The following is a 12712-nucleotide window of genomic DNA, read 5'->3' on the forward strand; positions in this document are numbered from 1 at the left end:
ATTACCGTGTGTAAATAGGATATATGCTGGAAACAACTGAAAACATTGGAGATGGAGGACCATATTGTCGATCTTTAATTTCCATGCTAAAGATAAATGATGGATGTAAATGGTAGGTAACGAGCACCCATTATCATGCTGTAATAACAATCTGTGGCTAGATGATTGAGTAGATGATTTTAACTGTGGCTAGATGATTGAGTAGTCCGCTATCCAATTGTTAATCTACAATATCTTCATTCATCCCAATACAGATTCATTATTTGTGGGCAGCAGGCTTGGACTAGCCCACAGGGGAACAGGTGAATCCACCTGTGGGCCCATGCGAAAGATGAGCCCCTGATAGAGTAGACTGACTGCACTACATATAGATAGGCAGAATACAGCGTCTCAATCAGCCATCGGTTACATGTTTGTAGCAAACTACCCAGTTTATTGTTATCAGATGGTTGAGATTACTTGACAGCTTTACCCAGAGACCTACCTTCTCTAAGTCACTGCAGGGAACCCCATAATCAGTCATCTTGTAGAGTCTTGCTGTTGTCTGAAACTGTGTGAGCAGGTAATATGTCTGACACTGTGTGAGCAGATAATATTTGCATGTACAGTAGCTTTACATTGGGCCCTGAGAATAAACTTTACTGGTAAGCCCTACGCACTGCAGTCTGACACTGGTGGGCAGTACATCCCTAAGATACAGGGCGATGTGCATCCCACAAATAATGATTTTAGATGCTTCATGAAACATGCGATCAATGTTTCCTTGATTGGCAGGTAATTGGCAACACCTTTACATGAGACATCTATTAGGAACAAGCAGAAATGATCCTCAGCCTTTATTGTTATGGCTAACAAGAACCCTGTCTAAAGCCTGGATGTTTATCCTGGGTCAATAGGGTGCCAATTCTTTTACCAAAGGATGGTTAAGGACTCAGCTCATCAGTGCCACTGGGTGCAATTATTTGAACTGACATGGAGGCGAAAGGAGGAAACAAGGACAGTGCAAAACAAAGATAAATGGGTGCAGAATCTTTCAGACCAGGTTCTCACCCAGCCTGAGATGGATGTCCTTGCTAAAGGGTTGAATTTCGAAATCACACCAAGAACCATACCAATAGTTGATATTATTTCAGCCACTGAAGCCTCAATCCACAGCAACAAAGTACCACAGGGTGAGGCTGAACAACTTTGCATTAAAGTGTCTGCAGCTCTGGTCAGTGCCAAACCACCTCCTTCAAACTTGACTAGAGAAGAAAGGAAGGCGGTTACATCCCTGAAGAAAGACACAAACATCACCATCCTGCCTGCGGATAAAGGAAGATGCACGGTTGTACTTCATACATCTGACTACGATGCCAAGGTGACCACACTTCTGGATGATAACAACACATATGAGGCCCTAAGACGAGACCCAACCAGTGGCTACAAGAAGAAGGTTATAGAACTACTACAACAACTAGAAAAGGACAAAATCATTGATCGGGCCATGTATCATCGCCTCTACCCTGGGGAAGCCCCTCCATGTATTTATGGACTTCCTAAGATACAAAAGGATGGGACCCCTCTCAGGCCAATTGTCAGCAGCATCAACTCTGTGACCTACAATGTGGCAAAATACTTAGCCAGTATCCTAGCTCCCTTGGTTGGAAACACACAACATGACATACACAACGCTCAGGATTTCACCACCAAAATCCAGAACTTGGTATTGGGCACAGAAGAAACAATGGTCTGATATGATGTTACATCCCTCTTCACCTGCATACTCACTACAGAGGCAATCGAAACAGTCAGGAAACAGTTGCTACTAGACAACACCTTAGGCTGCAGAACAGAACTTAGCCCAGACCAAGTGTGTGCCTTACTGGACCTTTGTCTGAGTACCACCTACTTCAAGTATAATGACAAGTTCTACAAGCAAAAACATGGCTGTGCTATGGGATTGCTAGTCTGACCTATTGTAGCGAACCTCTATATGGAGGAAGTAGAAAGGAAAGCCCTGACCACTTTCATGGGAATTACACCGAGTCATTGGTTCAGATATGTGGATGACACTTGGGTTAAAATTCATAAACAAGAGTTACAGGCTTTCACCGACCACATCAACTCAGTGGATCATAATATCAATTTCACACGGGAAGATATGCAGAACAACAAACTGGCGTTTCTGGACTGTCTTATAACAGTGGAAGAGGGAAGGAAGCTGGGAATAGAGGTCTATCGAAAACCAACAAACACAGACCAGTACCTGCTATTTGATTCCCACCATCCTCTAGACCACAAACTGGGAGTCATCCAGACTCTACACCACCGGGCAGAGAAAATCCCCACCAGCACAGAGGCCAAGGGGAAGGAATTCAAACACCTCAGAGGGGCACTTAAAACTTGTAGGTATCCAGATTGGGCCTTTGTCAAAACAGAAGGAAGGAGAATAAAGAGCACCAAGACTACCAGTGAGGGTGAGAAGCATGACAGACGCAAGAATATGGTTATCCCATATGTAGCTGGGGTGTCTGAGAAACTCAAAAGGATTTTTAATAAACATCACATCCCTGTCTGCTTTAAACCCAGCAACACACTTGAGGCAACAACTGGTTCACACAAAAGACCCAACGCCTAAACACAAGATGGACAACATTGTGTACGCAGTCCAATGCAATGAGGAAAGCTCAGAACTGTATATCGGCGAAACAAAACAACAACTACATCAGCGTATGGCTCAGAATAGAAGAGTCAAAACCTCTGGTCAAGATTCAGCCGTGTACTTACATCTAAAAGAAACAGGTCACACCTTTGAAGACAGTCAAGTACGTGTTTTGGATAAGGAGGCCGATTGGCACAAACAAGGTGTGAAGGAGGCCATCTACGTAAAAATGGAGAAGCCAAGCTTGAATAGAGGCGGGGGGGGGGGTTAGACATCTATTGTCTGCCACATACAATGCTGTCTTGACACCTTTTTCTGGGAGGTCATTATCACCTACTGACTCCAATTAGGATAATAGAATCAACACCTTTGACCCCATGCTGGGTATAATGACCTCTGACCCCATGCTGGGTATAATTACCAGATGTTGATTCAGATACATATTTATTCCCAGAGAATTCTTGTACAGTCACTCAGAATTGAGAAAGCTCGTTGGAAGAACGAGTGAAACGTTTTCAATAATTCTACAGTAAGTCCAGTTGCCTTGATTTATTCTTTACAAATATTATTATGAACTGTCTTGATGTTTGTAAGCACTGCATTATATACAGTACATTGATGAATTTCTATGTATACACTATATAATCATGTTGTTTTGGATTGATTTGCACATAATTGCGTGAATCATTGTTGTAAATTGGTTATCCTATTTATATGCACCATGCACTTTAGTCATGTATCACTGCTTGAGAAAGGTTCCAGAAAGAGGACCAAAACGTTGCCGTTCCTTTTACTTGTGGGAGTGCCGTGGAATCTTTGTACTATATTTCCAGGAACTTGGATTGCTTCTACAGCCGCTGGCACCCGTCTTCTAAATTTTTTTGCAGTGCTGCCTACATTTTCTTTGAATTGTTGTAGATTGATAGATAGATAGATAGATAGATAGATAGATAGATAGATAGATAGATAGATAGATAGATAGATAAAAAGATAGAAGAGGAACAGTCTTGGGATACGTTGTTTTTTTTTTATAGGATTTGCTTAAAAACAGGAGATTATACTGCTAATTAAAATTGATCTAACAATTGTTAGGATCAAATGATCATTAAATCTAACTTTATATTTGATGTAGAATGACATTTATTCATGGTATCTTAGTAACAAAAATTCTTCAAAAGGGAAAGGATTTTTTTCACGCAACAAGTTGGCAGTCAGATTATCATTTTCTTGTATTTAATAATAATTTTAACAGGATCAAAGCCTTCTAGAAAAGTAATTTATTCTATGACATTTCTTCTATATGTTAACCCCTTTTTGCTGAGGACAACTACTAGATTTAGCTGTTTTAATCAAGTGCCTAGTAATTTGAAACTGGTTATTTCTTTGGTCATGGTCTTTCATTTATTAGACACCGTGTATCAAGTCTCGTGACGCACAAAAATAAAATAAGTTCTTCAGAAAATATTATGGACATTTGTGCATCAAATTCAATAACATAGTTTGTCTAGTATCGTGACGGTCCCCTCATGCTACCCAAACAGCTGTGTCCCAGCAAGGATTGACCTCCAAAAGACATCTGAAAGTGTCCTGTGGTACCTGGCACCAAGACTTTAGCAGCAAGTTTTTTCATTTCTGTAAGCTGCAAGGTTAGGCCACCATAGATCACGCAGATGCGTGATCAAATGAAAATCCGGGGAATTTGGAGGTAATATTAATCACTTGTCTCACATCCACTTTGCAATCCTTTAACCACATAATACTCTACCTTATACTGTTACATCATGGCAGCAGAGTTGTTTCTGCTCTGTGTCATGGTGATGGCATGGGCTCAGGAGCTGGGCATGCGCTATTGTTTTCGGGTCCTGGCTGTATTATACAGCAGACACCTAGCTGTATTAAAATATCCTATTAATTTAAACCACATGGTGTATGCCATAAAAAAAATCCCCAGTGCCAGAATTGTTGTTTTTTTCTTCTCACCTGGCTTCCCCCCCCCCCCCCCCCAAAAAAAAAAAAAATTGGAATAAAAATTATCAAAGGTCCAGTAATTATAAAAATGTTATCAATAAAAACTACAGGTTGGCAGAAAAATAAAAAAGCTATGGGTGTCCCTTAGGACACTTTTCACCTTAAGGACCAGGCCATTTTTTGCAAATCTGACATGTGTCACTTTATGTGGTGATAACTTTAAAACGCTTTTACTTATCCAGGCCATACTGAGATTGTTTTCATCATGACAGTGGTAAAATTGAGTAAAAAAAAATGTAATTTATATTTATAAAATAATGCCAAATTTACCAAAAAAATTTAAAAATTTGCAAAATTCCCAAATTTCAATTTCTCTACTTTTATAATAGATAGTAATACCTCCAAAAATAGTTATTACTTTACATTCCCCATATGTCTACTTCATGTTTGGATCATTTAGTGAATGACATTTTATTTTTGGGGACATTAGAAGGCTTAGTTTAGAAGCAAATCTTGAAATTTTTCTGAAAATTTCCAAAACCCACTTTTTACGGACCAGTCACTGAAGTCACTTTGTGAGGTTTACATAATAGAAACCACCCAAAAATGACCCCATTTTAGAAACAACATCCCTCAAGGTATTCAAAACTGATTTTTACTAACTTTGTTAACCCTTTAGGTGTTCCACAAGAATTAATAGAAAATGGAGATGAAATTTCAGAATTTCACTTTTTTGGCAGATTTTCAATTTTAATCCATTTTTTTTTTTATGTTAACAAAGCAAGGGCTAACAGCCAAACAAAACTCAATATTTATTACCCTGATTCTGTAGTTTACAGAAACACCCATAAGTGGTCGTAAACTGCTGTACAGGCACATGGATATAGCGCAGAAGGAAAGGAACGCCATATGGTTTTTGGAAAGCAGATTATACTGGGATAATTTTAAGCTGCCATGTCACATTTGAAGACCCCCTGATGCACTCCTAGAGTAGAAACTCCAAAAAAAGTAACCCCATTTTAGAAACTACACCCCTCAAGGTATACAAAACTGATACAAACTTTGTTAACCATTTAGGTGTTCCACAAGAATTAATGGAAAATAGAGATAAAACTTCAAAATTTCACTTTTTTGGCAGATTTACCATTTTAATCCATTTTTTCCAGTTACAAAGCAAGGGTTAACAGCCAAACAAAACTCAATATTTATGGCCCTGATTCTTTAGTTTACAGAAACTCCCCATATGTGCTCGCAAACTGCTGTACGGACACATGGCATTGCGCAGAAGGAAAGGAATGCCATGGTTTTTGGGAGGCAGATTTTGCTGGACTGGTTTTTTGACCCCATGTCCTATTTGAAGCCCCCCTGATGCACCCCTAGAGTAGAAACTCCAAAAAAGTGACCCCATTTTGGAAACTACAGGATAAGGTGGCAGTTTTGTTGGTACTATTTTAGGGTACATATGATTTTTGGTTGCTCTATATTACACTTTTTGAGACAAGGTAACATAGCTGTTTTGGCAATGTTTTTATTTTTTGCTATTTACAATGTTCATCTGACAGGTTAGATCATGTAGTATTTTTATAGAGCAGGTTGTTATGGATGCGACAATACCAAATATGACAACTTTTTTTGGTTGTTTGTTTCAGCTTTACATAATAAAGCATTTTTGAAAAAAAAAAGATTTTTTAGTGTCTCCACATTCTGAAAGCCGTATTTATTTTAATTTTTTGGGCGACTGTCTTGTATAGAGGCTAATTTTTTTCGGGATGAGATGACGGTTTGATTGGTACTATTTTAGGGTATATATGACTTTTTGATCGCTTGCTATTACACTTTTTGTGATGTAAGGTCACAAAAAATTCCTTTTTTGACACCTTTTTTTTACGGTGTTCACCTGAGGGGTTAAGTCATGTGATATTTTTATAGAGCAGTTTCTTATGGATGTGGCGATACCTAATATGTCTACTTTTTATTTATTTATGTAAGTTTTACACAATGATATAATTTTTGAAACAAAAAACAAATGATGTTTTTGTGTCTCCATATTCTGAGAGCCATAGTTTTTTCAGTTTTTGGGCGATTGTCTTAGGTAGGGTATTATTTTTGCGGGATGAGATGACGGATTGATTGGCACTATTTTGGGGTGCATATGACTTATTTATCGCTTGCTATTACACTTTTTGTGATGTAAGGTGACAAAAAATGGCTTTTTTTACACCGTTTTCTTTTTTTTTTTTTACGGTGTTCATCTGAGGGGTTAGGTCATGTGATATTTTTATAGAGCAGGTTCTTACAGACATGGCAATACCTAATATGTCTACTTTTTTTATTTATGTAAGTTTTACACAATGATTTCATTTAGAAACAAAAAAATGATGTTTTAGTGTCTCCATAGTCTGAGAGCCATATTTTTTTTTATTTTTTGGGCGATTGTCTTATTTAGGGTATAATTTTTAGCAGTATGAGGTGACGATTCGATTGGTACTATTTTGGGGGGCATACGCCCTTTTAAACGCTTGGTGTTGCACTTTTAGTGATGTAAGGTGACAAAAAAAAGTTTTTTTTAGCCCTGTTTTTATTGAAAAATTTTTGACGGTGTTCATTTGAGGGTCACATGAGATTTTTATAGAGCTGGTCGATACGGGCGCGGCAAAACCTAATTTGTCTACTTTTCTTTTTTTCCCTATTTTTGACAATTTTTTTCGCTTTATTTTGGGAAAAGGACGCTTTTTTTTTTACTTGAAACTTTTAATTTTTTTGTAAAACTTAATTTTTTTTACTTTTTTTTTACACTTTATTTTTTGTAAATCTCCTGCACCCGCCCGATCCTTATGTCACGGACATCTGCACCGTACAAGTACGGCGCTGGTCCTTAAGTCATGGACATCTGCGCCGTACATGTACAACCGGGCCCTCTACGGGTTAATATACCCATAATTGTATTGACCCACAGAAAAAAGTAAAAATTTTATTACTATTGCACAGTTAATAATGTACAAAACGAAACCCTAACAACAATTATGGAATTGCATTGTATTTTAACACTGTCACTGAAAATATACAATTCACTTGATGTATACCAAAATGGTGCCCTTAAAAATACAACAACAAAAAATACAAAAAAATGCTGGCCCTTAAATACCAAATTAGACTGCATCCTTTAGGAGTTAAATGAGGAGCCCCGATCAACTTGTATATCAACTTGTAACAGGACTCTTAGTGAGTTAAATTCTGTTGTTTTCCCTTGAAAAGAATTCCTATCAGACTACAGTATATCCCTCCCTCCGACTATTATTCTTGATGCCTGCTGTAAACATGTTAATAACAGCTTTAGTTTAGGCTGTTGTGTCATGTAAATGGAAAGGCAAAAAGTGATGGGTGAAAAGGGAGTTAAGTGTGATATGCTTCAAGCCAAACATTTTTAAAATATATATTACTGATATAGGGGTCTTGTACTGTATATTTTTATGTTATCATTCTCAATACATAGACTGTCATTTATATAAGATACTCCTTTAGATAATCGTTTTCAGATAGATATACCATATTTTTCAGACTATATGATGTACTTTTTTCCCCAAAAGTAGGGGGAAAGTGGCAGTGCGTCTTATAGTTCAAATGCTAATGACCACTGCGCTGGATCTACTCGCCTGCCCTGGTCTTCTTCCGGGCTATGCTCTGCACTCTGTCCTGACTGCGTACAACATAAGGACACATAGGTGTTCACTATGACCTGACACTGCACCGCAAGCTGGAAAAAGACCAGGAAGGGTGAATGGATCTGCAGAATGGCAGCACTGTCCAGAGTTGGAGAGGTACGTTTGTTTATTTATTTATTTTATTGTCTGATCTGAGGTCTGATGGGGTCTGATCTGAGGTTGATGTAGGGGTCCGATCTGAGGCTGATGGAGGGGTTCAATCTGAGACTGATGGAGGGGTCCGATTTGAGGTCTGATGGGGGTTTAAGCTAAGGCTCATGGGGGTCTGAGCTGAGGCTGAGGGGTTCAGATCTGAAGCTAATGGGGGTCTGAACTGAGGAAAATGGGGGTCCGAGCTGAGGCTGATGGGGGGTCTGAGCTGTGGTTAATGGGGCTCTGATCTGAGGCTGATGGGGGTCTGATCTGAGGCTAATGAGTGTCTGAACTGAGGCTAATGAGGTCTGAGCTGAGGCTCATGGGGTTCTGAGCTGAGGCTAATGGGGATCTGATCTGAGGCTAATGGGGGGTCTGATCTAAAGCTGATGGAGGCTGGGGGGTCTGATGGGGGCCTGATCTGAGACTGATGGAGGTTATTGGGTCTGATCTGAGGCTGATGGAGCTTGAGGGGTCTGATTTTGGGGTTTGATCTCAGGTCTGATGAAGATGAATTTGTTTCCGTCTTATACTCCAATGGCTGTAATGATTAAGGAGATGCTTAATATGAATGTACACTGCTCAAAAAAATAAAGGGAACACTTAAACAACACAATGTAACTCCAAGTCAATCACACTTCTGTGAAATCAAACTGTCCACTTAGGAAGCAACACTGAGTGACAATCAATTTCACATGCTGTTGTGCAAATGGGATAGACAACAGGTGGAAATTATAGGCAATTAGCAAGACACCCGCAATAAAGGAGTGGTTCTGCAGGTGGTGACCACAGAACACTTCTCAATTCCTATGCTTCCTGGCTGATGTTTTGGTCACTTTTGAATGCTGGCGGTGCTTTCACTCTAGTGGACACCACAGACTGTCCAGGAGTTGGCAGATGCTTTAGTCCAGGTCTGGGAGGAGATCCCTCAGGAGACCGTCCGCCACCTCATCAGGAGCATGCACAGGCGTTGTAGGGAGGTCATACAGGCATGTGGAGGCCACACACACTACTGAGCCTCATTTTGACTTGTTTTAAGGACATTACATCAAAGTTGGATCAGCCTGTAGTGTGTTTTTCCACTTTAATTTTGAGTGTGACTCCAAATCCAGACCTTCATGGGTTGAAAAATTTGATTTCCATTTTTTAATTTTTGTGTGATTTTGTTGTCAGTACATTCAACTATGTAAAGAACAAAGTATTTCAGAAGAATATTTAATTAACTCAGATCTAGGATATGTTATTTTTGTGTTCCCTTTATTTTTTTGAGCAGTGTATTTTTAGGTTTCATGACTTTTATTTAATAAAACACTTGTTTATTTTTACTTCTACTCGTTACATTTTTCATATTTATTTTATTTTTTCCTATTTTGTTAAATGCACTGGAATACCAAATGCATTGCAAATTTGGCAATGCATTATAGCCTGTAAATAAGAAATGGACAGACAGCTTTTAGGACATAACTATGTATGCCCTATCAGTCATCTGAGAACAGCCCTGCCGGCCCCTGTTAGGCTCAGAGCTGTTCAATATAACTGTTAGCTTACATCATAAGCCATCGCAGAATAAGCCAAGCAGGATCCGAGTTTTTCCCAATCTCCACTGCTGCTACAATGTGGTGTCTTTCAACCATGGCCAACCCACCCCTGAGCAGGTATAACTGCTGTGATCACAGTGACATAAATGTATGGTGCCATACAGTTATAGTGTACAGTATGCAAACTACCACCCTGTACATTATAATACTACATTTGTTTTAATACAGACAAGAGAATGGTGCAAAATCATAGCCTCGGTATTCATAACACAAATTTATTAACATGAAACGACACACCATGCAAGTTTTATCTACACACTACAAATATTTGATGTGAGCTCCACTGGTGGCATGGAAGATGTCTAGGTGGTAGTCAAATTCTGTACAGATATGTCAGCATATCCTCAGATATGGACACTTTTTCAGTGATGTGTCATATCAGCCCGTTCAGATTCTGTGGCCTTTATTCAGGTACACTGAGTTCTTGATGTTGCCCCACAGAAAGAAGTTGCAGGGTCTTAGGTCAGGTGATCATGGAGGCCAGCGCAACATTGGATAATTGTTCCAATGTTCCTGTGGAGTTTCATTCAGATATCATGAACATCCAGCTGGAAATGAGGAGGAGGAGCACCATCATGCTGATAGGCTATCTTTGGCAGATCTTCCTCTGTCTGTGGCATAAGCCATTCCCTTAACATTTCAAGGTAGGAGAATGGACCATAGACGTTGCACCAGCTCATTGCACAGAACACGTTTACTTTGGGTGAGTCGCTCATGTACTCGATTAGGGCATATGGGCTTTCTGAGCCCAGATCCTAATGTTGTGGTGATTGATCTTCCTGAAGTGACAGGTAGCATCATCACTGACCAACAGACTGTCAGCAAATTTGTCCTCTTCTAATCAGCCCTGCAAGTCAATGCAAAAGACATGGCATTTTGTGACGTTTTCATAAGATACACCATACCGTGGTTGTGGCACTTGTATTTTGGTTGACTTTCTAGGACTATGCTTGTTCAAAGCTCAAATCCTGTTCACAGTCTTTGGGTGGCCCGCACTTTTTCCATGACATAAACAGCCAGTTGTCTTGAACTGCTTCACCCAATGCGAAATACAGTTTCTATGCAGAGCACATTTTTCAAATTTGTCCTGAAAATTTGGCTGTACTGTCATAACAGACTCTGTTCTTGCAAATTCCAACACGCAAAATGCTTTTTCTTGCAGTGATGTCGCTATATTAAAGGGGTTTTGCCACTTAAGCAAATAGCATTTATTATGCAGAGAAAGTTTCCATGTTTACAACCACTCTGCAATCCATCAGTGGTGGCTGTGTTTGCACACTATAGAAAAAAGCACCAGCCTCCAGAGAGGCTGGCATTTTTTCTTATAGTGTGCAAGCACGACCACCACTGATGGATGGTGTGCTGACCCTGTAAAACATTATATGCAAGGGCCTGCAGGTGAGCCGACCATCAAAAACATTATGGGCAAGGGCCTGCTTCCACTTTGTTGACTCTAGATAACTTCTGGCTGACGTCGACGATCCATTCGGATGTCTGCCCTATCAACTTTCGATGGTACTTTCTGCTCCTACCATGGTGACGACGGGTAACAGGGAATCAGGGTTTGATTCCGAAGCGGACACCATCTATTTAAAAAATTTATCTGTGAAATCCAGTGAACTTTTTCCATAGACTGTGTCCGCTGCAGACAGTGACATTAGCTGCACCACATCTGCAGTGTAACGTGTGAGCTGAAAAAATTTATCAGTGATATACAGTATACTTTTTCAATAGACGGTGTCCGCTTCTGACCGTGACATTACCAGGGCCACATCTGCAGTGTAACGTGTGCGTTTAAAAAATGTATCTGTGACATACAGTGTACTTTTTCAACGCACATGTTACACTGCAGATGTGGCCCTGGTAATGTCACGGTCAGAAGCGGACACCGTCTATTGAAAAAGTACACTGTATGTCACTGAACATTTTTTCAGCTCACACGTTACACTGCAGATGTGGCGCAGCTAATGTCACTGTCTGCAGCGGACACCGTCTACGGAAAAAGTTCACTGGATGTCACAGATATTTTTGGGATGCGCACACTTTAAAGAATGTGGGGTGTGTGTCGCCTGTGCTAATATGGACAGAGCAACCCACTTCCACAATGCGGCAGGGGACAAAGTGTTTAAGATTACACATACAATCACGTGCACGACCATTGGGGTCATTTATTGGGCAATTTGCCCTTGTGATCTCATTTATGTGGGATTAACGTCTCGGCAGTTGAGAAGAAGGGTTAGGGAACATGTGCTTTCCATTGAGGCAGCAAAAGATGAGAAAGACATCACACAACTAAAGACCTTAGCTAGACATTTCAAAGAGAAGCACGATTCAGATGGTACCCTACTTAGGATTAGGGGTGTCGATCTAGTGCTCCAAGAGGAGGAGACTGGAAGAAAATACTAGCCTAAAAAGAAACAAAATGGATTTTTCTATTAAACACAGTTGCACCACTGGGTTTGAATGAGGGCAATAGTTTTGCGCCATTCATCTAGACGGTGGGGGTAGTTGAAATTGGTTTTCTCCCCCTTTTTTCCAAACCCCCCTTCCCTCTCTTGCCTATTCCCGTTTATTTTCGTTCTATGTTTCCCACTTTTTCTTTCTTTTGGTCTTTTTTATAATAATGCTGTCTGTGATGGTGTATTCCT

The 12712-nt window shown here is 39.9% G+C and overlaps 1 pseudogene; it reads left to right on the forward strand.

Annotated features, from left to right (window-relative positions):
* Positions 1 to 919: 919 nt before the first annotated feature.
* LOC120985696 lies at positions 920 to 12470 on the forward strand (annotated as a pseudogene).
* The last annotated feature ends 242 nt before the right edge of the window (positions 12471 to 12712 follow it).

The sequence above is a fragment of the Bufo bufo genome, chromosome 1, assembly GCF_905171765.1.
Source record: "Bufo bufo chromosome 1, aBufBuf1.1, whole genome shotgun sequence".
In the NCBI taxonomy this organism is placed as follows: domain Eukaryota; kingdom Metazoa; phylum Chordata; class Amphibia; order Anura; family Bufonidae; genus Bufo; species Bufo bufo.